Source organism: Bombina bombina, chromosome 2 (genome assembly GCF_027579735.1).
Source record: "Bombina bombina isolate aBomBom1 chromosome 2, aBomBom1.pri, whole genome shotgun sequence".
NCBI classification, from domain to species: domain Eukaryota; kingdom Metazoa; phylum Chordata; class Amphibia; order Anura; family Bombinatoridae; genus Bombina; species Bombina bombina.
The window spans coordinates 1,060,920,762-1,060,947,978 of NC_069500.1; positions in this window are offsets into that span (position 1 = coordinate 1,060,920,762).

The window sequence follows — 27,217 nt, forward strand, 5'->3', positions numbered from 1 at the left end:
TAAACAAGAGCTTTAAATATCCCTTCTACTTCCTATCTCTCCCCCAGTAGTATGTATAGCCCAGATAAAAGAGAAAGAAGGACAGGGGATAACTGAGGTAAAGAGGTGCAACTTAAACTGCCACAAATGAGAAAAACACAGGCGGTTTAGTGGACTCTCACAACCAAGAAAGAAAGAAAGGTATCAGGCAAGAATAAATTATGTTTTCTTTCTAATGGTTGTGAAAGTCCACAACCTTACACTTGGGAACCTATACCCAAGCTGAGAAGTCCACGACGAAAGAGGGGGGGGGGGGGAGAAAAGGCAAACACCCTATTTCCCAGGTATCACTGTCTGTAATACCCTCCTTCCAAAAGCAGCCTCCATGAGGCAAAAACATCGAACTGGTAAAATTTGGTAAAAGTATGAAGAGAAGACCATGTTGCCATCCTGAAAACTTGTTCTACTTAATCCTCATTCTTAAACACCTATGAAGTAGCCACTGAGCGGGTAGATTGAGCAGTGATACTCCACCGGCAGTTGTCGACCAGCCACCAAGTAAGCCAAACGAATGAAACTTTGTAACCAAAATGACAGCAAAACAGATGTAACCTTTTGACCCCTTCATTTAAACAAATACAAAACAAAAAAGACTGGAAGATTGATGGAAATCCTTATTCGCTTGAAGATAGAACTTCAAAGCCCTAACCACATCAAGTATGCAGTAATCTCTTTTTGTAATAAATTTGTGATTAGGACAAAGAGAAGGAACAACAATTTCCTTATTAATGTTGGCTGAGAATACCAACTTTAGTAAAAAGCCGGCAACTGTGCGCAACACTGCCTTAACCTGGTGAAAAAGCAAATAAGAGGATTCCCATGACAATGCAGACAATTCAGAAACCCTCCTGGCTGACAAGATCACCAGAAAGAAAATAACTTTACTGGAAAGGAGCATAATGTCAAGATCATGCATAGGTTCAAAAACAGACGACTGAAGAATTTTCAAAACCAGATTAAGGTTCCAAGGAGGAGATTTAGAACTAACCATTGGCCTATTGTGAACAAGAGCCTGACTAAAAGCTTGAACATCCAGCAGACGAGTCATTTTCCTATGAAACAGAACCGATCTGATATCTGACTCTTTATCGAACTAGCAAAGAGACCCTTATCCAGACCTCCGTGAAGAAATTCCAAAATACGAGGAATCCATACAGAATGCCAAGAATAGCCATTCTCTGAACACTAAGAAAAATAGACTTTCCACACCTTGTGGTAAATTTGTCTCATGACTGGTTTACGAGCTTGTATTAAGGTCTCAATAAAAAACCTCTCTGAGAAAGAATCAACTGTACATCCTCCAAGCAGTTAAGCTCAGAGATTGAAGATTTTGATGAAAGAACGGACCTTGTACCAGTAGATCTGGTCAAAGAGGAAGACGCCCATGGAGCGGCACTTGACAACCAAACCAGATCTACATGCCAAGTCCTGTGTAGCCATGCAGGAGCTATGAGAATGGCCAAAGTCCTTCCTTTTGATAGGCAAGCCACAACCAGTGATAAAGAACAACTGGATGAAAGATATACACTAGCTGGTAAATCCAAGGAGCTGTTAACGCATCCACTAGATGCGCCTGAGGATCTCTTGACCTCAAACCATACAGAGGAAGCTTGTGATTCAGATGGAATGCTATCAGATCTATCTACGGTCAACCCCAGAGATCAACCAGCCTGTTGAAGACTTCCTGATTTAGCAACAATTCCCCCGAATGGAAAGCCTGACAACTCAGATAATCAGCTTCCCAGTTCTCCACCCCTTGGGTGTGAACGGCGGGAATGGAACACTGATGTATCTCCGCCAAACTACTTTTTGACTTCTTGTCCTGACCTAAGAGCACTCCTTTCCCTCCGGTGAACATGGAAATAGTCTAACTCAGGACCAAATAAGAGATTTCCTTTAAATGCCAAAGTCAAGAGCTTGGACTTTGAGACCATATCAACAGACCAGGCCTTTAACCAAAGGGCCCTACAGCTAGAACAGCTAATGCTGTATTCTTAGCATTGATGTGAATAATCTGAATAACAGAATCACAAACTAAAAGCATTTGTCCTCTTCAGACATTGAATATGCTCCTGAATATCCTCTAGTGAAGATTCGACAGAGATTAGTTCATTTAGAGAATTACTGCTGTAATTCAAAACGGCTGGTTGAAACAACAAACCCCATGTAATAAAGCTTTCCAAAGAAAAATCTCCAATTTTCTGTCCATTGGATCTTTAAAGCAAGTACTATCCTCCAGGGGAATAGCGATTCTTCTAGCTATTTTTTTAAATGCAGGGGAAGCTGAAAAAGGACAACAGGCTTGTCCCATTCGTTCGTATTTTTTTCTCAAATACCAGTGTAGGAACTGGAGAGGTATCCGCAGTCTTTGGGTCTAAAAATAATATCCAATTTCTGGATAGGTTTGTCCTCTGCTGGTTTTGACTCTTGAATGCCCAAAGTCTTCAAGACTTCATTTAGCAAGGAGCATAGGTTCTCCATCATAAAACGGAATGTAATATCCTCCATCTCCTGATCAGCTTTTAGAATCTGAAGTCTCTGAGGAAACTTTGCCTTCAGAAACAGAAGAATCTAATTGAGTAAGAATCTGACTCTAAGTGCTTAGATTTACGTTTGTGCTTGTTTGGAGTGTAGGACCACCATTGCCTCTGACACTGCAGACTGTAAAGGATTCTTAAAACTTGGCACAAACTCAAACTCAGTCACTCCATCCTGTGACACAGATACTGTCGAAACAGATACTAAACACATATTACACAGAAGTGCAAGACACAGACACTGACTTTCATGGTAGGCAGTTATTGCTATTTATCTCAGGGATATCCCCTCCTGATGTGCTAACCTGAATGGGGGCAGTTTGTAGGATGTTCCATGTTGCCCCTTACAAAACGACTCTACTATGTGCCTGCTCTTCGAGATAGAGACTATGTAAAGCCCCTTAAAGTGTGCAAAAAAAATTGTAGTGCCAATCCCTGTAGCTTGTCCTGTAAAGACAATAACCCCCGGATATATATATATATATATATATATATATATATATATACACTCTATGAGCCCTTTCCTAGGGTCAATCATTCCCGGTGCCTAGTATAAGAATCTCCATCCTTGATACCTTATGCCCCAGCTCTGCAATGGGTGCTTACCCCCTTCCTGAGGCTGGAAGTCTCCATAAACGAATTGCAGCCAACTGGCACGCTGACCCCATGTGCGTGGTTGCATCTAGAACTCCCTGGCCTTATACTGTATAATCTGTGGGCAGAGCTATGCGCCAAGACCGTGCTACAATAGAGCAGAACCAAAGACCTAAACACCTCACATTACTCATTCCTTCAAACTAAATAGCTGGGCGGCTACAATCCCAGCATTAGCATATGTTCCGACACTGAAGACGCTGCAGAGATCAAAAGCCTTTATGGGGATAGCAAACAGGAGTAATATGCACAACTATAGCAATACAAAATGATACAGGGACCCTGAACAAAATGTATGCCTAAACACAGTATGTAAACTGCAGCACTGAGACTCTGTGCCAGTAGGGATAGTGATCAATCCCAAAGGCCTCTACCTGGACTAGTCCCTCTAGAGCCATTCACCACCAGTCTCCAATCTTAACCCCAGGATGTCAAGGTGGGGGGAAAAAAGTCCAGTCCCTGTCCCCTCCAGTCACTGACCACTGGGACTCACATGGGAATGCAGGCAACCTGTATCTGGAGGAGGCTTGGGAGCTACCCAGCAACACCAGGACTTTAAATATTCATCCCATCCCTCTCTTCTAGGGACTGTCCATTGAGGTAGAAAATCTCCATAACACCTCTATCGCTGCCCTCTCCTTGAAGAGGCAAAGAACTACAGGGAGAGAGAGGGAAGTGGGAGGGATATTTAAAGTTCTGGTTTTGGGTTTGCCTCCTTTTTGTGGTCAGGTGAAGTATTTACCTAGTGTAAGGTTGTAGACTCTCACAACCATTTAAAAGAAATGGATAACTGTTATAACTATATATATAACTATAGATGGGTATATGTTTTGGAATGTTTGTTATAAATAATAAATGTTAGCTGTATTCATATCTTATTTATCAAATGTTAAATCTAAGATTTGGTTATCAAGCTAAACATTCAAATGTTGATTCTCATAGACTTCAGTTAGCCATGTCAGAAGATAGAATTATTGCAGAACTAAATTTATTTATCCAAAATTTACAAATGAAATGAACATTTTATGTGACATGTGAGACACATATATTACTTTCTGTAAAATGGTGTCTCCATCTCAATAGCTATTAGTTTTCAGAACAAACCATCCACTACCTGACATCACTAAAACTGAGAGTTGCTGATCTGGATTGATATACAGTGGACACATCACAGCTGATAAATATTGTGCAGGCAATGTCAGGGGTGAAAGAGTGAATGATTAAGAAACATACAACAAGACCCTTCAAACAAAATTAGAAACACAAATTTTATCTTGAGACATGTGTATGTTGCCATGTAGTTTTCTTGCTGTGAAGGAGAGACTACTAGATTGCAATACAATGTCTAAAAAAAATGCCAAAGATTTTGTGTGATTTCTCTCTAAGCTGGCGAGGTTTTGATCACCAGGCCCATGGTGTTAAACAGGTATAAGGAGAACTGTTAAGTTGCTCAAATTACACCCTAACCTCTATAAAAATGGGCAAATGTTTTGAAGAGTTTATTAAAAAATAACAAATGTTGCCTTTATTCATACGTACAAATATTGAGAATGTTTGACAAAAAAAAAAAAAAGATTTTCCCAACTAAGTATCCAAATGTTGATTCTCATAGACAAGTAAGTCTATGGGAATCAATACTCAGATTTAATATTTATATACTAAATTTATTTTATTCAAAAGTTACAAAGAAAATAAATATTGTATGTGATGTGCAATGTGAGGCACATATTTTACTTTCTGTAAAAACGATCTCCATCTCAATAGACTGAGCCATCAGTTTTTAAAACTACCCATCCGGTCCCTGACATCACAAAGCTGAGATTGACAGACAGTGGGCACATCACTGCTGATAAATACTGTGAAGGCAATGTCAGTGCTAAACAATGATCTGAAGTGCATGCTGCATATATGTCACTCAGATGGTGTGAAATCAGTCCTTTTAATGTCTCTGAAAATTATATTTTAGCCCTATAAATACAGTTTATGATTTTAAAACAAATCCTTTTGGCAAAAGTAGTTGTCTAAGAAATGTCATTTTACTATCATTTGGGCCCAAATTGATACTAAACCAACTATCTTTAAAATAATCAATACTTGAGGCTATAGAGCAAAATTACCATTTAGACACAAAGGATGCAGTTCAGCAGACGTACAGTTACTATGCAACTAGTCTAAATAGTGTATCATTTACCTAAAAAGAAGGGATTAGAGAAAAGAAATAGCATTGTTAAAGGGACAGTAAAGTTACAATTAAAGGTTCAGGATTTAGATAGAGCATGCAATTTTAAACAACTTTCCAATTTACTTTGTTCTCTTTGTATCTTTTATTGAAGAGTAAAACTAGGTAGGCTCATAAGAGCTCAGGAGTGTGCATGTGTCTTTAATACTCTATGGCAGCAGTGTTTTGCAACATTGTATAACAAAGCTACAAATAATGTTACAAAACACTGCTGCCCTAGAGTACTAAAGACACATGCACACTCCTAAACTTTTATGAGCCTATCTAGTTTTACTTTTCAATAAATGATACCAAGAGAATGAAGAAAATTGGATAACAGAAGTAAATTGGAAAGTTGTTTAAAATTGCATGCTCTATCTGAATCATAAAAGTTTAATTTTGACGTTAACTGTCGCTTTAATGAGACACATTAGTGAAGTTTGATTAACTCCAAAGTGCAGCGTTGGTTAAAAGGCTGCAGACTGTACAAAAATACAAAACACGAATAGAAGAATTTTCAATTTTGCTTGAAATAATCAGTGTTACCCACAGACAGAAAACTAAGTGACTCTGAGATAGCAATCACAATGTTATTGTTCAAAGCAATGAGTTTTTGTATATGCATCATAAGCATCAGATCTCAACTTACGGCTTCCAAATGTGATCACTGTCTGAATAGCTGCTTATTGCAATGTGTTTATTTCCCCTGGGTCCATGTTTAGCAACCTTCATTTTCTTATTTTTTTTCCACAAATGCAATAATAACTGCTTAACATTTTCTTCATAATGGTGCATTGTGATGTTTACTTGATCAGCACTTGTGTGATTATATTTTCCTTTTTTTTTTTCATGCTCACATTTTATTGAAGTTACATCCTCAAAGCAATAGACTCTTAGATGTGCTTCAGTATGCTATTTGACAGAACCGAGGCACTGAAGTGCTTGGAAAAATGTCTGACCGTGATTGCTTCCTGGGTGACCGGCAACCGGCCAAGCTCAGAGCAGAAACAGCTCTCATTAATAGCTTATAATGCCCATGAGATGGACTAGCTAAAACATATCAAATAAAACTACATGCTTTTACTATAATCCCTGTACACTTTCTTCGGAGATGTTTTTTTTTTCAACTTGATAGCTTTTGAAATCTAAATTTAAACAAAAGAGCCTTGAGCAATCTACCACAAACACTATTACACTCACCACCATGACAGAACTACACATGGGAGAGCAGCCATCTTGAAAACTATCAGCATTTGAATTTTATTGTTCCCCATCTCAAATTTATGAAATCAGGCAACAGTAACTGTATTACACAAAAAGGTCAGGATATCATTTTACATTCTGGAATGCATTTTATAGAATTTGTTTAATGGAAAATAGAAAAAGATGTTGTTTTTCATCATCAGCTCGCATCATCCAATTCACACAGTGGTCCCAGGCATTATTGGGCCAATTTCACTAAAATAGTTCAAGTATATATTGAACTCTTTATTATCTGACAAGATTAAATTGTTTACTTTTTCTATAAACTGGTATTTTTCACTATTACAAAAATCAATCAAATGAAAGGCTGAAACCCAGGTTAATATTTTCACCTAATGTTTTATTTATAATACACTACACAGACCCCTTCAGTGTCTTAGAATATGCAAACATCACAGAGTGTGGATATTTGCAGATGACCAAATTATTAGTTTATGTACAAAGGATAGTTTACAGCAAGGACATGAAGTAGCAGATTGAAACAAAAAAAATAGAAAGGAGTCATGCCAATTCTGTGGTCCTGAAGTAATTTTTTTTATCCATCTCCTTAGAGAAATAAGATTAAAATATAATCAATTCAAACACCTGCATTCTGTGCCGCAGAGACATAGATAACAGAGAAAAGATGTTTTCCAATGCAGCTGCACACCTGTCTAAATCCCCATAGCAGGGTTGGGTTTGGACAGAGCTGAGAGAGAAAGGCATACGCTTTCACAGTCTTTACTGATTCTTTTAATGGGCTTTGATGGGTTTCATTTAACCACAGAAGAAATGTGCAAAAGCGTTTTTATTTGGAAGTAATTGAAAATATGTTTTGCAGCCACATTACCAGCCCTCTCCCCACTGCTTTCCATCTCTTTCAGTATAAAGTCAAAGGAATTCACATCCTGTGAGTAAATAGTGGCATCTAGTGAAAAAAGGGAGAACTGCTCTAAGCAAAAGGCAAATTATTTTTAACGTGAACTATATGTACAATGCAGCAACACAATGCAGATTAAAAACGCCCCAGAGCTTGCTCAAATGACTCATGCGGCTTTTTTACAGTTTGTACCAGTCACCTGAATCTCACACAGTGCAAAGCACTGTAAACACAAAGGATTCTGGGCATGCAAAATGTAAATGGTAATGAGCATACAAAACAGCTACTTTTGTTTTCAACACAGCGGTGAGTGGCTGTTTTTATTGAATTTACACATTGTGCAGGCAGAGCAAAACAAGCTGTGTAATGCAGCATGCTGATGAAGCCTTTAGGGATTCCTTGTGAGGAAAAACTCAAAGAATGACTTCTAAATGCCAGTAAAACACATGCCAAGCCTCAAAGAGTTCAGTGACTATCACTTACTGCAAAGCCATTTGCAGCTTTTTTTTTTTAGCTCCATCACTCTCATAAACTTCAAAGGATTATAACACTGTTTGAAGTCAGTACTATTTTACCTTTACAATAAATGACATTTTAACTCTGTTGTAGGAGCTCTTGAAAGTTAATAATTTTATTGGTTCGGTGTGAAGCAAAATCCATTCTAATACTTTTATAGCCTTTCAATCTTTTTTTTTTTTTTTTTTTTTTAAAAAGAGGAGTTGAAGGGCTGTTAATCTAACAATATGCTAAAGGGGGAAATCACAAAAGTTGCTGCAATCCATCTCAATGTTCTCAAAATAAAATGATAGCTTTGTGTTTTTATGTTTATGTCTGTACCCAGAATCCTTTGCACATTCCGAATTTAACATTGTGTTATAGTCATAGAATATTTTGCTCATCAGACCCTAGGCTGTAAGTAAGTGTAAGGTTGCATTTTCATCTAGTAATGTTTCCTTTTATAGTAATAGAAGGCATAAAATTGCTGCACAGCATGTCCAAATCATGCTGCCAAAGTAGTGTAATTGAGCAATAAAATACTTGTGAAAATATTTAATCTACAACTGAGCCTAAAATGAGTATTTAATAGTAGATAGTTTCCAGAATGTAGCATACCTATAATTCCCCAGGGAAATAAACTAGGCAGAAATCAAAATTCAAACTGACAAAATTCATTGATTCATTGCCAGAGGATTGGCAAATTTACATTCTAATGTGTTGTAGGCATGTGTGTCAGTAGTAAGACGTGGATCTTTCTTCATGAGTATAACTGTGACTATTTAAATTGGGTTGATATGTTCCTAGACTTTTTATCTTGGAGATTTCACCTGAGACGTTCTTTTATGAAGACAATCCTACATTGTGTACTACATAACACAGGTTTTTTTTACATCAGAAGTACATTAAAGGGACACTGTAATAAAAAAAACAAATTTGCAATTATATAAAAAGCAGGTATTAACCATGTTAACATTTTTCACCATAAAAAAATAACAAATATTTTTAGATGTAAATGTGTTATACCAGTATGCACTTTGTGTTAATGCTCATTGCCTACTAATCGCCATTGAGCATTAGCAGGAAGTATCTACCAACAAATAAACATTGGTAGGAACACTATATTGGCTACTGAACATTAGTAGGAGATGCTTATCACTGATAGGTTTGCCAGTTGTCCAGTATTCAACCGGACACTCCAGTATTTTACCAGGCTGTCCAGTAAAATCTTCACACAGCAAAACTGGACACTAAAATCTCTGTCTTTAAGTTTTTAGCTGAGTGTTACCTAACTGTAAAAGGTGTTTTATGCCTCAACAAAAATATGGAGTAGAAGGGAGTGAAGGCAGTCAAGTGGTCAAATGAATTGTTTACATGTGTTGCAGGCAGCAAAAGATGTCAAATTAATAATTTGTATGTTACTGGCAGCAAATGGGTAAAATTACTGCTCAATTTTGAAAAATATACATTGTATGATCAAGAGGGAGGGACTAAAGTATTTTTATAGAGGACAACTGGCAACTCCACCCATTAGCCAATTAACATTATTAGGAAGTGCCTACCAGCCAATGAGCATTAGAAGGGGCCTATCAGGGAAATAAATTTACTAGGAGGTGCCTATAATCCAATGACCATTAGTAATAAGTACACAACTGATTCTATTCTGTTAGTTTCAGTTTAAATTAATCAGCTTTAACTTCAAATGCTTTCGAGAAATAGAGAAAAAAAAAACATTTTTTGCTACTTTAACAAAAAAAAGTATATTGTCCATTTAAAGTGTTACAATATTCAGAGTAAAGATTAGCCTGAGAATAATATGTCTTTTTTATTTGTTAAAAATATTAAAGAAGAACATGTAAATTAACAAATTCTATAAATAATTGGGTGCTACTATTTTGTAATTAATTTAAAAAGCTGTTATTTTAATTTCTTATCAAATCTCCCCTACTGAGACCAATTAGAAACAGTTGTAAATTATCTTAAAAATTACAATCTCAGAGGGATTAGTTTTCCTTTAACCCCTTAGTGACCAGAGCACTTTTCCATTTTCTGTCCGTTTGGGACCAAGGCTATTTTTACATTTCTGCGGTGTTTGTGTTTAGCTGAAATTTTCCTCTTACTCATTTACTGTACCCACACATATTATATACCGTTTTTCTCGCCATTAAATGGACTTTCTAAAAATACCATTATTTTCATCATATCTTATCATTTACTATAAAATAATTTATAAAATATGAGGAAAAATGGAAAAAAACACACTTTTTCTAACTTTGAACCCCAAAATCTGTTACATATCTACAACCACCAAAAAACACCCATGCTAAATAGTTTCTAAATTTTGTCCTGAGTTTAGAAATACCCAATGTTTACATGTTCTTTGCTTTTTTTGTAACTTATAGGGCCATAAATACAAGTAGCACTTTGCTATTTTCAAACCATTTTTTTTCAAAATTAGCGCTAGTTACATTGGGACACTGATATCTTTCAGGAATCCCTGAATATCCATTGACATGTATATATTTTTTTTTATAAGACATCCCAAAGTATTGATCTAGGCCCATTTTGGTATATTTCGTGCCACCATTTCACCGCCAAATGCGATCAAATACAAAAAATCATTCACTTTTTCACAAATTTTTTCACAAACTTTCAGTTTCTCACTGAAATTATTTACAAACTGCTTGTGCAATTATGGCATAAATGGTTGTAAATTCTTCTCTGGGATCCCCTTTGTTCAGAAATAGCAGACATATATGGCTTTGGCTTTGCTTTTTGGTAATTAGAAGGCCGCTAAATGCCACTGCCCACCACACGTGTATTATGCCCAGCAGTGAAGGGGTTAATTAGGAAGCATGTAAGGAGCTTTTTGGGGTATTTTTAGCTTTAGTGTAGTGTAGTAGACAACCCCAAGTATTGATCTAGGCCCATTTTGGTATATTTCATGCCACCATTTCACCGCCAAATGCGATCAAATTAAAAAAAATGTTACATTTTTCACAATTTTAGGTTTCTCACTGAAATCATTTACAAACAGCTTGTGCAATTATGGCACAAATGGTTGTAAATGCTTCTCTGGGATCCCCTTTGTTCAGAAATAGCAGACATATATGACTTTGGCGTTGCTTTTTGGTAATTAGAATGCTGCTAAATGGCGCTGCGCATCACACGTGTATTATGGCTAGCAGTGAAGGGGTTAATTAGGTAGCTTGTAGGGAGCTTGCAGGGTTAATTTTAGCTTTAGTGTAGAGATCAGCCTCCCACCTGAAACATCAGACCCCCTGATCCCTCCCAAACATCTCTCTTCCCTCCCCTACCCCACAAATGTCCCCGCCATCTTAAGTACTGGCAGAAACTCTGCCAGTACTAAAATAAAAGGAGAATTTTGGCTTTTTTGTGCATTTTTTTTAGCATATTTACATATGCTTATGTGTAGGATCCCCATTAGCCCCCAACCTCACTGATCCCCCACCAAACAGCTCTCTAACCCTCCCCCACTGACTTAATGTGCGCCATCTTGGGTACTGGCAGCTGTCTGCCAGTACCCATTTTAGTGAAAAATATGCTGTTATATATAAAAAAAATGTCCCTTTTCTGTAGTGTAGCTTCCCCCCCCCCCAATACCAACCCCCCCCCCCTTCCTGATCCCTTAGATGCTTTCAAAAAAATAAGTTTATTATATATTTTTTTTACAATCAACTTGTACCTTTTTTCTGTAGTGTAGCGGTTCCCACCCGCTCCCCCCCCGTGCACGCGCGCGCGCCCGTGCGCGCCCCCGGCGATACCGCAACCGATCCCGCCCCCCTCTCTCACTAAGAAGCCATCGATGGCCGCCCACCCACCTCCCACTTCAGCTCCCACCCACCAACGAATGCGGCCATCGATGTCCGGTGCAGAGAGGGCCACAGAGTGGCTCTCTCTGCACCGGAGGGGTAAAAAATGTTATTGCAGGATGCCTCAATATCGAGGCATCCTGCAATAACCGGAAATCAGCTGGAAGTGATCAGGATCGCTTCCAGCTGCTTTCCAAACCGAGGACGTGCAGGGTACGTCCTTGGTCGTTAAGTGACTTTTTTAAGAGGACGTACCCTGCACGTCCTCGGTCATTAAGGGGTTAAAGGAACATTGTACTGTAAAATTGTCTGTTGTGTAAAAATTATGCCCTATGGGCAAAAAGCAAATTCTGCAATCTAACTATCTTGCAAAATGCTGCCAATTCCCTGAACAATCATCTCATCCCATGCTAGACTGCAGGACTTCTCTCGTTCAGCGCACGCTGTCAGACTTTCCCCTTCCTTTAAATACTCCCTAAAGAATTTTTTGTTCAGGGAAGCCTACCAGGACCAGGCTGGGAATTAAAAACAGCCCTGGAAAAAATGAAGGGCCAGCCCTATATTCTGTCAAGTCCACAGAATGCTATATATATATATATATATATATATATATATATATATAATTTGACATTAAGCACTCACTGGTCTTTGGACATCTGTGACAAGAAAAACCTTTATTTGTGACCTAGACAAATCAGAATAGAGGGCACCACATGGTGCAGATCAGATGGTAAATGAAATAACAAGCAAAGAGGACATAAGAATCCTACTCACGAGATGTAAAGCACAGATGTGCAAAACCGGCAATCCGGAACCACTCGTCATCCGGTAGACCAATGGATGTTATCACAAGGACGGATCCTCGTCTCACCAGGGAGAGTCCAGGGATGCCTTGAGCAGGAGTCAGTCAGCAGTGAAGAAATCCAATGGTGACCAGTCCCACACCTCAAACAGCTATAAAGGAGACTAAATCAGCTCCAAAAAAGGTCAACGAATCAAAGGATAAAAAGGTCGGCAGCGAGTGAGGAGATGAATAAATCTTAAAATTTATTAAAATAGTAAAAACATAAGCAACGCGTTTCTCAGTGTAACACACTGTTTCATCAGGCTGTATTTATTTGTGACGTTTAGGGACCAAACACAGTCCCTTCCTCTGACAAACAACATATGTATAAATCAAACTGTTATAGGCCTGTGAAACCCTCCACCTATTCACAACCAATCATGGTTGTCCATGTGCAAAAAGTATTCTGATAGGATAACAACTACTATTCATACTGAATAAAAATACTGAATAAAAATTACCATCTGATTATCAGAGTGAATATGCAAGTATGCGAGGAGAGTTACAATAAATATCACTGTATTTAAGCTATTTAATATAACATCCTCTTTAGAGGAAATGGTGCAAATTGCAAATTGTTGGTGAAATTTTGAGAGTACCTGCACTGGTGGTCGACTGAGGGGGTCCAGACTTCACTTGGAGGGCTTGTGGTCTTTGGTCCGGTCAGCATCGCCCTGCACATCTCTATAAACCAATGCAAGTTTTACTATAAACACTGTAAGTGCATTTCTGTCTGTGTGTCATATCTATCTTTGTTAATAAACACACTTGAATCCGGATGCGCTTTTTTGTTCTATCTTCTATGTCAATGGTGCAGACCCATACACAAACTATAGTTCAAAAATATGGAAGAAAGACAATCGGCTAGATTACGAGTTTTGCGGTATCAGTGAAAAAGCAGCGTTAAGGCTCTTTTTCACTACAGCTGGTATTACGAGTCTTGTCAGAATATCTGTACCGCACACTTTTTTGGCCGTAACGCAACGTAACTACTGCAGCTTTTAAAAAGTCCTTTTTCAATGGGACTTCCACAGCGCTGGTATTACGAGTTTCCCTGTCTGGCCAAAAAGTGAGCGGTACAGCCTATACCGTCAAGATCCATACCGTAAATTGAAAGTCAGTAGTTATGGGTTTTACGCTACAAAGCCGTAACATAAAACTCATAACTAAAGTGCTAAAAAGTACACTAACACCCATAAACTACCTATTAACTCCTAAACCGAGGCCCTCCAGCATCGCAAACAGTAAAATAAAATTATTAACCCCTAATCTGCCGCTCTGGATATCGCCGCCACTATAATAAACATATTAACCCCTAAACCGCCACACTTCTGCATCATAAACACTAGGTAAATATTATTAACCCCTAATCTGCTGCCCCAAATGTCGTCGCCACCTACATACACTTTTTAACTCCTAATCTGCTGTCCCTAACATCGCCACAACCTTCATTACTGTTATTAACCCCTAATCTGCTGCCCCCAAAATCACCGCCACTATACTAAAGTAATTAACCCCTAAACCTAACCCTAAGTCTAACCCTAACACCCCTAACTTTAATATAATTAAAATAAATCTAAATAAATATTCCTATCATTAACTAAATAATTCATATTTGAAACTAAATACTTACCTGTGAAATAAAACCTAAGCTAGCTACAATATAACTAATAGTTATATTGTATCTAGCTTAGGTTTTATTTTTATTTCACAGGCAAGTTTGTATTTATTTTAACTAGGTAGACTAGTTAGTAAATAGTTATTAACTATTTACTAACTACCTAGCTAAAATAAATACAAATTTACCTGTAAAATAAAACCTAACCTGTCTTACATTAACACCTAACATTACACTACAATTAAATAAATTACATTAATTAAATACAATTAACTAAATTACAAACAAAACAAACACTAAATTACACAAAATAAAAAAGAAATGATCAAATATTTAAACTAATTACACCTAATCTAATAGCCCTATCAAAATAAAAAGCCCCCCAAAATAAACTCCCCTAGCCTACAATAAACTACTATCACCCAGACAACCAACCCCCCAAATAAAATCTAAAAAAACCTAAGCTCCCCACTGCCCTGAAAAGGGCATTTGGATGGGCATTTCCCTTAAAAGGGCATTTAGCTCTTTTTCTGCCCAAACCCTAATCTAAAAATAAAACCCACCCAATAAACCCTTAAAAAAACCTAACACTAACCCCCGAAGATCCACTTACAGTTTTCGAAGACCGGACACCCATCCTCAACGAAGTGGCAGAAGGTTTCATCCAAGCGGGCAGAAGTCCTCAACGAAGCCAGGAGAAGTCTTCATCCAAGCAGGCCGAAGTCTTCATCAAAGCCGGCAGAAGTCTTCATCCAGATGGCATCTTCTATCTTCATCCATCTGGCACGGAGTGGCTCCATCTTTAAGACATCCGGCGCGGAGGATCCTCTTCTTTCCACGGCTAACAAAGAATGAAGGTTCCTTTAAGGGACATCATCCAAGATGGCGTCCCTTGAATTCCAATTGGCTGATAGAATTCTACCAGCCAATCGGAATTAAAGGTGAAAAAATCCTATTAGCTGATGCAAACAGCCAATACGATTGAGATTCAATCCTATTGGCTGATCCAATCAACCAATGGGATTGAGCTCGCATTCTATTGGCTGATTGGAACTGTTGGGGGGGTTTTGTATTTTTTTTACTGGTAAAAGAGCTGATTTCTTTGGGGCAATGCCCCACAAAAGGCCCTTTTCAGGGCCATTGGTAGTTTATTGTAGGCTAGGTTTTTTTTTAATTTGGGGGGCTTTTTATTTTGATAGGGCTATTAGATTAGGTGTAATTAGTTTAAATATTTGATCATTTCTTTTTATTTTGTGTAATTTAGTGTTTGTTTGTTTTTTGTAATTTAGTTAATTGTATTTAATTAATGTAATTTATTTAATTGTAGTGTAAGGTTAAGTGTTAGTGTAAGACAGGTTAGGTTTTATTTTACAGGTACATTTGTATTTATTTTAACTAGGTAGTTAGTAAATAGTTAATAACTATTTAGTAGCTAGTCTACCTAGTTAAAATAAATACAAACTTAGCTGTGAAATAAAAATAAAACATAAGCTAGATACAATGTAACTATTAGTTATATTGTAGCTAGCTTAGGGTTTATTTTATAGGGAAGTATTTAGTTTTAAATAGGAATTATTTAGTTAATGATAGGAATTTTTAATTAGATTTCTTTTAATTATATTAAAGTTAGGGGTGTTAGGGTTAGATTTAGGGTTAGGTTTAGGGGTTTATAACTTTAGTATAGTGGCGGCGACGTTGGGGACGGCAGATTAGGGGTTAATAAATGTAGGTAGGTGGCAGCGACATTGGGGCGGTAGATTAGGGGTTAATAAGTGTAGGTAGGTGGCAGCGACGTTGGGGACGGCAGATTGGGGTTAATAAGTGTAGGTAGGTGGCGGCGATGTCTGGGGGCGGCAGATTAAGGGTTAATAAGTGTAATGTAGGTGTCGGCGATGTCGGGGGCGGCAGATTAAGGGTTAATAAGTGTAATGTAGGTGTCGGCGATGTCGGGGTGGCAAATTAGGGGTGTTTAGACTTGGGTTTATGTTAAAGTATTAGGTGTAAACATAACTTTTGTTTCCCCATAGGAATCAATGGGGCTGTGTTATGGAGCTTTACGCTCCTTTATTGCAGGTGTTAGGCTTTTTTTTAGCCGTCTCTCCCCATTGATGTCTATTGGGAAATTGTGCACGAGCACGTAAAACCAACTCAAAGCAGCGCTGGTATTGGAGTGCGATATGGAGCTCAATTTTGCTCAACGCTCACTTATTGCCTGCTAATGCCGGGTTTATGAAAACCTGTAATAGCAGCGTTATAGGGAGGTGAGCGGTGACAATAACTTGCAAGTTAGCACTGAGCCGCTCTTACTTGCTTGAGGAGTTTACAAAAGTCTCCAGTTTCTCCATGAGGAATTCCAGATGATTTAGAAGTCCCTGAAAACCCCCCAGCACCTAGATATGTGATATATGAGATATTCCTTACCGTCGTATGCAGCTGACATGGGGAAGGACTATCAACACTAAAGCCGTTGGCTGTTTCCTTTGAAATCGCTACATTTTTGCTTCACTGTTGCAAACAGCACACTTGCCTTTTGATGGCACGCCTACAGCTCCAGCTTTTACCTAGCATTCATTAAAGAACACCTGTATGCTGGATTCTATGTCTGCTTCAGTTCTAAACACCGCTTGTACTTATGCTAATAACGGAAGCTTGGCAATATGAATAACCTTGAATACTAAAGTGTTAGCCATCCTTTTAAAAAGGAAACTTTTGTTTGGAAATATCATTTGTTACTTTGACCTCACACTGGGACACAATACAGTCATTGGTTCATGGACAGAGCCATGTGTGAACCCACTGTTTTATCATTCAAAAGCATTAATGTTGGCACTTTTGTACATTTTCCCTCATGTTCATATTACAACATATTGTTTTTACATGTACAGCCTAAAATATGTGTATATACCTGCCTGACAACATATAATCTCTGTATGCTGCATGTAGTTTGTAAGTGTCCACAGTGGTTATAATCCACTTTAAAGGGATAAATATAAAGCTGCATAGATCCTATATATTTTTTCTATGACAGCATTTCCCTTCCACAGAGTTGGGGCTGCCCTCTGGAAAGGTGTTGCAGGTTTTTTGATTTTCCCTTCATCCAACAATCTCATAGTTACGTCACTTCTACTATTTTGACCAGCTTTGTTTTTGTTTTCACTGTATATAATTGACTGACTTTTATACCGTATTTGATTCAGCAATGTTAGTTGATGTATGGTTTCTCTCCTGAGAGAATGTCTCTATATCGGATTGTTTGCACATTGATAACTGGCATTGCAAAAATCCATAAGCTATACAAATAAAGTAAAAAAGTGCTTGATTCTCTGTCTTTTTATGATAAGTGGATTATACTATCATAGTCTATCATAGTCTTTCTTCCATATTTTTGAAATATGATTATCATAGTGAATATATGTGATATAGTATGTGTTATAATACAGTGTTGTTCAACCCCCGGCAAAAGATCGGCTGGTGATAACGTAAGAAAAAGATTACTACATTCAGCTGTACTAAGTCACAATGTACTAAAACATCCAATGACACTCGTCACAGGCACAACGCACCCCTCAGCACAGCCAATCACACATCTTTAAAGTGTATCAGCATGGTTATCACCACAAGCCACCTCATAGGCCAATCAATAATACGCCCCCACAGTTACATGGAGGCTAATTCTTACCCGTTCATGAATGGTATGTCAGCTCATATAGGATACTTATCAACAACCCATACACCCTCATATGTGTATAATAAAATGAAATGGCTCTTATCTTGGTGATTTACCTCGTCTCAACATCCTCCCGAAAATACAATTCAAGCACGGAGAGCAGATCACGTCACCCAAGGTTTTTCTTGTCACAGATGTCCAAAGACTTTTACAGCACCCTGGTGGTTGCAGTTGGATGGTGAGAGTGCACACACCTAACCAGTTTACATATATATATATATATATATATATATATATAAAATACTGTTATGATCCGATCATTGCCGTGTCGCTGTGGCTCCCGGATCTCTCTCTCTCTGTCGATCTCTCTCTCTGTCTTTGCCTAGTAACGTGATGCAGCCTTCCTGTGTCACGCCCCTTAATACGTCACAGCACTTTAAATCTCCGGCGGGACTTCTCCCTGGTGCCCGTTTGTCGGATTTCGCTTCCTGGCTCCTAAAATGACCGTGAGTGCCTTATCCTTAAACCTGATTGAAAGGACTTTTGACCATTGCCTGCCTGACTACTCTGCTGCCGAATCCTTAAACCTGCTTAAAGGGATATTTGACCATTACCTGCTTGACTACTCTGCTGCCAAATCCTTAAACCTGCTTAAAGGGATATTTGACCATTGCCTGCCTGACCACTCTGTTGCCAAAACCTCTAACCTGCTTAAAGGGACATTGACCATTGCTTTGCCTGACCACACTATTGCAAAATCCTCAAACCTGCTTAAAGGGACATTGACCATTGCTTTGCCTGACCACTCTGTTGCCAAATCCTTAAACCTGCTTGAAGGGACATTGCCAGTTGGTTTGCCTGACCACTCTATTGCTGAATCCTTAAACCTGAATTAAATTATGATGTGGGCAACAAGGAGTTGTTGGCTATTAAAATGGTCTTAGACAAATGGAGACATTGGTTAGATGGTACCACTCAACCCTTCTGGATTCTTACTATTCATAAGAATCTACTTTACCTCCAGAGAGCAAAGCGTTTAAACTCCCTGCAAGCTCGTTGGTCCTTGTATTTCTCTCGGTTTCACTATGTTTTATCCTACATTCCCGGCACGAGGAATATCAAGGCAGATGCTTTGTCAAGACAGTTCCAATTCACCAATTCTCTAGAATCTGGCAATATTCTCCATCCTCATGAGATCATAGCTCAATTATCGGTCTCTACCTTACAAGAATTACAAGTTGCACAAAAGGATCTTCCTTCAACTTGCAAACTCCCTGCTGGTCTACTTTTTGTTCCTGAGCACCTCCGCTCTAAATTGTTACTATGGACTCATGACAATCCCCTCTCTGGACATCCTTGTGTCAGCAATACTATTTGGAACCTTAAGCAATATGTCTGGTGGCCCTTTTTAACTCATGACATCAAAGATTATGTTTCTGCTTGCACTGTATGTGCATCCAACAATATAACACGTCATTTATCTTCTGGCTTACTCCAACCTCTACCTATTCCTCACCAGCCTTGGACTCATTTGTCCATGGATTTCATTACTGATCTCCCTCTCTCAGCAGGAAACAATACTGTTTGGGTTATAGTCGACAGATTCACTAAATCGGCCCATTTTGTTCCATTGTCTGGCTTACCCTCTGCTAAAACCCTTTCCGAGCTTTTTATTCAGCATGTAGTGAGATTGCATGGTTTTCCACTTGATATACTCTCTGATAGAGGCGTTCAGTTTGTTTCACAGTTTTGGAAATCTCTTTGTAAACAATTTGGTACTTCATGAGATTGTCTACATGAGATATAGACAATGTACTTTGGTACATTGTCTACATCTCATCACCCACAGTCCAATGGCCAAACTGAGAGGGTCAACCAGTGCTTGGAAACATATATCGGGCATTATGTGGATCTTCACCACACTAAATGGACCCACTACTTGCCTCTTGCTGAATTGGCTCACAATTCCCATTACAATACTTCTCTTAAGACCTGGCCCTTTAAAGCAGCATACGAATTCCAACCTAGAACATTTTCTCTTCTTACCTCATTTACTGAAATTCCTGCTGCTAATCTCTCTGTTCACAGACTTTGTCATCATTGGCGAAAGATCCACCTTCTCCTCTCCAAAGCAACTAACCAATATAAATACTATGCTGATTGCAAACGGAAGAAGGCCTCCAAGTATCGTCCTGGAGACAAAGTTTGGGTTTCTACACGTCTCAAGCAATCTTCTACTAAACTAGGACCCCGCTATGTGGGTCATTTCTGGATCTTGAGTCAGGTTTGCTCTACTGCTTATCGTATTGCACTACCTAAGACTCTTAAAGCCCATCCAGTTTTTCACGTCTCTCTTCTTAAACCAGTCCCTTTTAATAGGTATTCCAAACCTAAGACCAATCCTCCACCTCTTCTGGTTCATGGACAACCTGAGTTTGAAGTCAGTCATGTTATAGGTTCCAAACTTCGTGGCAAGATTCTGTACTATCTTATCCACTGGAAAGGTTATCCTGTCACGGAACGGTCTCGGGAACCAGCTTGTCAAGTTCATGCTCCTGCTTTGATTAAGGCTTTTCATAAGGCTCATCCTTCCAAGCCAGGTCCTATCCCCCGGAGGGGTCTTTGAGGAGGGGGTGCTGTCATGATCTGATCATTGCCTAGTAACGTGACACGGCCTTCCTGTGTCACGCCCCCAACACGTCACAGTCGTTTAAATCTCTGGCGGGACTTCTCTCTGGTGCCGTTTGTCGGATTTTGCTTCCTGCTTCCTGGCTCCTATACTGACCATGAGTGCCTTATCCTTAAACCTCTCTGTTGCCTAAACCTCTAACGTGCTTAAATGGACATTGACCATTGCTTTGCCTGACCACTCTATTGCCAAATCCTCAAACCTGCTTAAAGGGACATTGACCATTGCTTTGCCTGACTACTCTGTTGTTGAATCCTTAAACCTGCTTAAAGGGACATTGACCATTGTTTTGCCTGACCACTCTATTGCCAAATCCTTAAACCTGCTTAAAGGGACATTGACCATTGCTTTGCCTGACTTTTCTATTGCCAAATCCTTAAACCTGCTTAAAGGGACATTGACCATTGCTTTACCTGACCACTCTTATTGCTGAATCCTTAAACCTGCTTAAAGGGACATTGACCATTGCTTTGCCTGACCACTCTAACGGATCATCCTCAGCCTGCTCTTTAGTTTCTGTACATTGTACTCCTACTTTTTATCAAGAACCTGTTCTCGTGACCCTGCATCATCTGTGAGTACACAGTATTCTTTTCCTGAATACAGTTTTTTCACGTCCTGGTTTTCTCTCAGTGTGTTAGCGTGTTTTTAATTATCACTGTAGCAGTTGTGCCTAATCCTGGACTGACTTTATACAGCTGACATATACATAAATACGCACAGCATACACATATGCATGCACACACACCACATGCATACACACTACACAACATACACATACATGTACATGCAGTACACAGCATACACATATTCATGTACACACACTACACAGCACACACAAATACATAAACAGCCCAAAAAAGCCTGACCAGGTAAAATGTGTTGAGTGGGTTACCTCTAATGTTTGGAGTACTCATTATGTCCGCATCACTGTGAACTATTGGAACAAACTGTCTATGCACCAAGTCTTTTGAGACTTCACAACTACCTGTGTAAGCTCTGTGCAGTGGAGCAGAGGGAACAAGCAACATAAGTGCAATTAAACGTGGAAAAAGGATTCCATGTCACCTGGATTTACCACTGCTGTAATGTCACACCAGGAAGGTGGGGCAAAGGGAATCCCCCTGTGCAACATGACACAAGTTGAAAGCCTCCCAAGAGTCACCCAAAAGCCAGAAGTGCTTCCTCTACAAGCGGACAAACACTCTGATATACAACTGAGTCAGGAGGAGAGAAAGTAAAGTGATATCTAGCAGTGTGGGAAGTACCAGAAGTGTAACACACAGAATTTGTATTGTTTAAAAAAATAGCTAATCTCTTTATTACCCATTACCTTTTATTTAAGCCTCTGCAGACTGCCTCCTTATCTCAGTTCTTTTGACAGACTTGCATTTTAGCCAATCAATGCTGACTCATAAATTACTCCACAGAAGTGAGCACAATGGTATATATGGCACAAATTAACTAGCACTGTCAAGCTGTGAAAAATTGTCAAAATGCCCTGAAATAAGAGGCAGCCTTCAAGGGCTTAGAAATTAGCATATGAGCCTACCTAGGTTAAGCTTTCGACAAAGAATACCAAGAGAACAAAGCAAATATGATGATAAAAGTAAATAGGAAAGTTATTTAAAAGTGCATGCTCTAACTGCTGAGTGAACCCTATATTTCGAACCACATTGGTTACTAAAGTGACTCAACATAATTCCATTTTTTACTAACATTAACTTTTTTTAAGGGACGTCCCTGTTTCTTATACTAGATTTATTTGTAATGCATCTCTAGATTTTTTGATGGTATAAACAGTCATTTTAATGGTAACATAATCTCGAATTTTGCATTTTAGGAAAATATTTATAGTAATTTTTATGTCTTTATTAAAAATGATCTATTTATTTTATTAAGAGTATTCTGTAACTTCTACCTATTTTAATTTACTATTAAAGGGACACTGAACCAACATTAAAACCCACCACCTACACACCCAACCCTACTCTAAAACCCACCCAATCCCCCCTTAAAAAAAAATTAAGACTACCCCCTTGAAGATCACCCTACCTTGACGTCTTCACCCAGCCGGGCACAAGTGGACATCAAGAGGGGCAGAAGTCTTCATCCAATCTGGCCAGAAGAGGTCCTCCAAGCAGCAGAAGTCTTCATCCAGGTGGCATCTTCTTTCTTCTTCCATCCGGAGCGGTGAAGAGATGCAATCAGCCAATAGGATTGATCTCGCATTCTATTGGCTGTTCCAATCAGCCAATAGAATGCCAGATCAATCCTATTGGCTGATTGGATTAGCTGATTTTTCCTACTTTACCTGATTTTTCCTACCTTAATTCCGATTGGCTGATAGGATTCTATCAGCCAATCGGAATTGAAGGGACGCCATCTTGGATGACGTCACTTAAAGGAACCTCATTCTTCAGTCTCCATCGGATGGAAGAGGATGCTCTGCGTCGGATGTCTTCAAGATGGACCCGCTCCGCTCCGGATGGAAGAAGATAGAAAATGCCGCCTGGATGAAGACTTCTGCCGGTCTGGATGTCCTCTTCTGGCCGGATCGGATGAAGACTCCTGCCCCACTGGACGTAAACTTGTGCCCGGCTGGATGAAGATGACTCAAGGTAGTGTGATCGTCAAGGGGGTAGTGTTAGGTTTTTTTAAGGGGGGATTGGGTGGGTTTTAGAGTAGGGTTGGGTGTGTGGGTGGTGGGTTTTAATGTTGGGGGGGTATTGTATTTTTTTTTTACAGGTATAAGAGCTGTTTACCATTTTAAGGGCTATTTGTAATTTAGTATAGGGTAGGGATTTTTATTATTTTGGGGGGCTTTTTATTTTATTAGGGGGATTAGATTAGGTGTAATTAGTTTAAAAAAATTTTAATTCTTTTTTTATTTTCTGTAATTTAGTGGGGGGTTTTTGTACTTTTAGTTAATTTTATTTAATTGTAGGTAATTGTATTTAATTAATTTAATTTATTTAATTGTAGTATAGTGTTAGGTGTAATTGTAACTTAGGTTAGGATTTATTTTACAGGTAAATTTGTACTTATTTTAACTAGGAAGTTATTAAATAGTTAATAACTATTTAATAACTATTATACCTAGTTAAAATAAATACAAAGTTGCCTGTAAAATAAAAATAAATCCTAAGATAGCTACAATGTAACTATTAGTAACTATTGTTATATTGTAGCTAGCTTAGGGTTTATTTTATCGGTAAGTATTTAGTTTTAAATATGATTAATTTATTTAATAGTAGTACATTTATTTTGTTTTATTTAAATTATATTTAAGTTAGGGGTTGTTAGGGTAAGACTTAGGTTTAGGGGTTAATAAATTTAATATAGTAGCAGCGACGTTGGGGGCAGCAGATTAGGGGTTTCTAAATGTAGGTAGGTGGCGGCGATGTTAGGGACAGCAGATTAGGGGTTAATAAAATGTAACTAGTGTTTGGGAGGCGGGAGTGCGGCGGTTTAGGGGTTAATAAATGTATTAGAGTTAAGAAGCGAGCAGAAGCGCCAACTATCGATACACTCGTAATCTTGCCCTTAGTGTTTCAAATAGGCAATAGTCAAGTCACATAGGCCCTGATATTCAAAACCTCTCTGCTCAGGTGCTTTTATAAAAAAAATGTATTACATTTAAACTTTGCACTTTCTATTTTGTATTTTACTTTATATATAGCAGTGTATTTAGGCTTGAGACTTTACAAATTCAGATTATGCCTTCACAGTTTGTGTAACTTTAACAAATTAGGCACATACTTTGTATATCTATGTCTATTTTTTTACAAATTACATTGCACTTTGTATGTCTTTTATTCAAATTAAAACTAATAAACTGTGACCTTCAGTTTTCCAGAGAGTGTCATTACTTTCTATGGGACAGATAATCAATCATTCTCTAGTTTGGAGAGAGAGTATAGTGCTGACTTCACAGGGGCTGAACTCACTAAATTTTATAAGAAAGGGGCAGGAACCTGGAAATCCCAGAAAGATGAGAGATGCCTTCCTTACGGCTAGATTATGAGTTTTGCGTTATGAGTGAAAAAGCAGTGTTATTGGTTATAACGCTGCTTTTTCACTCCTGCTGGTATTACGAGTCTTGCAGGTTTAGGGGCACCGCACACTTTTTTGGCTGTACCACAAATTCACTTATGCAATTTGAGTAAAGTCTTTTTTCAATGGGACTTTAATAGCGCCGGTATTACAAGCTTTTTCTGGGAGGCCAAAAAGTGAGTGGTACAGCCTATCCCGCAAAATTCGTAAAGCAATCTAAAGTCAGTAGTTATGAGTTTTACGCTACAAAACTGTAGCATAAAATTCATTACTAAAGTGCTAAAAAGTACACTAAAACCCATAAACTACCTATTAACCCCTAAACCGAGGCCCTCCCGCATCGCAAACACTAAAATAAAATTATTGACCCCTAATCTGCCGCTCCGGACATCGCCGCCACTATAATAAACATATTAACCCCTAAACCGCCGCACTCCTGCCTCGCAAACACTAGTTAAATATTATTAACCCCTAATCTGCCGCCCCTAACATCGCCGCCACCTACCTACATTTATTAACCCCTAACCTGCTGCTCCGGACATCGCCGCCACTATAATAAACATATTAACCCCTAAACCGCCGCACTCCCGCCTTGCAAACACTAGTTAAATATTATTAATCCCTAATCTGCCGCCCCTAACATCGCCGCCACCTACCTACATTTATTAACCCCTAATCTGCCGCCCCCAACGTCGCCGCCAGTATACTAAAGTTATTAACCACTAAACCTAACCCTAAGTCTAACCCTAACACTCATTACCTTAAATATAATTAAAATAAATCTAAATAAAAATTCCTATCATTACCTAAATTATTCCTATTTAAAACTAAATACTTACCTGTAAAATAAACCCTAAGCTAGCTACAATATAACTAATAGTTGCATTGTAGCTATCTTAGGGTTTATTTTTATTTTACACTCAAGTTTGTATTTATTTTATCTAGATAGAATAGTTACTAAATACTTATTAACTATTTACTACCTACCTAGTTAAAATAAATACAAATTTACCTGTAAAATAAAACCTAACCTGTCTTACACTAACAACTAACAATGCACTACAATTAAATAAATTAAATTAATTAAATACAATTAACTAAATTACAAAAAAACACACTAAATTACACAAAATAAAAAAAGAAATGATCAGATATTTAAACTATTTACACCTAATCTAATAGCCCTATCAAAATACTCTGCCCCAAAGAAATCAGCTCTTTTACCTGTAAAAAAAAATACAAACAACCCCCAACAGTAAAACCCACCACCCACACAACCAACCCCCCAAATAAAATCCTAACTAAAAAAAACTAAGATCCCCATTGCCCTGAAAAGGGCATTTGTATGGGGATTGCCCTTAAAAGGGCATTTAGCTCTTTTTCAGCCCAAAAGACCTAATCTAAGAATCAAACTCACCCAAAAAACCCTTAAAAAAACTTAACACTAACCCCCGAAGATCCACTTACAGTTTTGAAGAACGGACATCCATCCTCATCCATCCGGCGCGGAGCGGTTCCATTTTCTATTGGCTGATTGGAACAGCCAATAGAATGCAAGCTCAATCCTATTGGCTGATTGGATTAGCCAATAGGATCAGCCAATCAGATTGAGCTCGCATTCTATTGGCTGATCGGAACAGTCAATAGAATGCGAGCTCAATCTGATTGGCTGATTGGATCAGCCAATCAGATTGAACTTGAATCTGATTGGCTGATTCCATCAGCCAATCAGAATTTTCCTACCTTAATTCCGATTCGCTGATAGAATCCTATCAGCCAATTGGAATTCGAGGGACGCCATCTTGGATGACGTCCCTTAAGGGAACTGTCATTCGTCGGGAAGTCGTCGGCCAGGATGGATGTTCCTCGTCGGCGGGATGAAGATGGATCCGGAAGAAAGAAGATTGAAGATGCCACTTGATAGAAGACTTCAGCCGGATGATGGACCTCTTCAGCCCCCGCTTGGATAAAGACTTCAGCCGGATGATGGACCTCTTCAGCCCCCGCTTGGATAAAGACTTCAGCCGGATGATGGACCTCTTCAGCCCCTGCTTGGATAAAGACTTCAGCCGGATGATGGACCTCTTCAGCTCCGGATAGGAGGAAGACTTCGGACCCTCTTCTGGACGGATCAGTGATACCCGGCGTGGTGAAGACAAGGTAGGAAGATCTTCAGGGGCTTAGTGTTAGTTTTATTTAAGGGGGGTTTGGGTTAGATTAGGGGTATGTGGGTGGTGGGTTGTAATGTTGGGGGGGTATTGTATGTTTTTTTACAGGCAAAAGAGCAGAATTCTTTGGGGCATGCCCCGCAAAAGGCCCTTTTAAGGGCTGGTAAGGTAAAAGAGCTTTTCAATTTTTATTTTAGAATAGGGTAGGGCATTTTTTTATTTTGGGGGGCTTTGTTATTTTATTAGGGGGCTTAGAGTAGGTGTAATTAGCATAAAA